The following is a 1,034-nucleotide window of genomic DNA, read 5'->3' as shown; positions in this document are numbered from 1 at the left end:
ACACAGCACAAGCCTGATTTCGTGAGCTGTATGTGAGGCGGCCTCATGCCAGGTTCGCACATACTCCGTTTGCAGTGCGTTTGCAGTCCATGTGCGGTAAGCGGTGCAGAAGCAGCACGGACTCATTGTGCTTTCACTCAGAGGTCTGCTACTGATCCGCGGCTGTTTGCCACAAACACAACATTGATCCTTTTTTATTTCAAATTCAAACGTTACTGAAAATGCTTTTTGAGCATTGTGATTCTGTTTTTACACAGTACAGAAATACAATTTTTCATAGGTGTTTAAACGCAATAAATATAAGCAAGAGTATGTGTGAACCTGGCATTATGTGTGCGTGCTTTCAGTGTGCATGAGTGCACCGTCTCTAGGAGAGCGCGCAAGTGCTGAATGATTTAAACTGACAAGAATTAAAAGGAAATTAAAATGATAAACTTTAGTGACGATGCAACACTGCCTCGATTGTGCAAGTGACAATTCTTGTGTGAACTGTGCAGCTCGCTTATTGTGCAGATGCCATGTGCTGATTTGAAGCCATTTGCGCATTTAGAGAGAGAAAGAGAGAGCGTCCGGGGGTGATTCACTCACGCTGTTTGTGAAATTACGTCTCACAGAAAGTTTTCAAATTACTTTGTAAGTTATTTACTGAAGAAATATGAATTGTACCTCACCTTTAGCATTATAATAATTTACCCGCGCCGGACAGAGATTGAGACGGTGCCGCTGCATGTCATGCCAAGCCTTTCACGGCAGGCGCGTCGTCAGCTTGAGATTGGTTTAAGAGATTGGCCTTTATAGAGACGGCCATTATCCAAGCCAATATCGGCCGATAGCGATCGTGGCTGATCAATCGGAGCACCCCCAATACTAGAGTCAAGTCAGGGTGCTTGACTGGTAGCATGCTAACTGTTCTATCGTTCGCTGCACAGACGAGCACAGAACACTGTTTAGAGTCCCAGCCTCAGAGGAGACAACAGAGCAGTGGCTTTATTGGTTTATTTAGGCTACTGTATATTGCAAGCAGCTCATTTGCA

The sequence above is a fragment of the Sinocyclocheilus anshuiensis genome, unplaced genomic scaffold (genome assembly GCF_001515605.1).
Source record: "Sinocyclocheilus anshuiensis isolate Anshui unplaced genomic scaffold, SAMN03320099.WGS_v1.1 scaffold1294, whole genome shotgun sequence".
Taxonomy (NCBI): Eukaryota; Metazoa; Chordata; class Actinopteri; order Cypriniformes; family Cyprinidae; genus Sinocyclocheilus; species Sinocyclocheilus anshuiensis.
Note: the sequence above shows the minus strand (reverse complement) of the source record.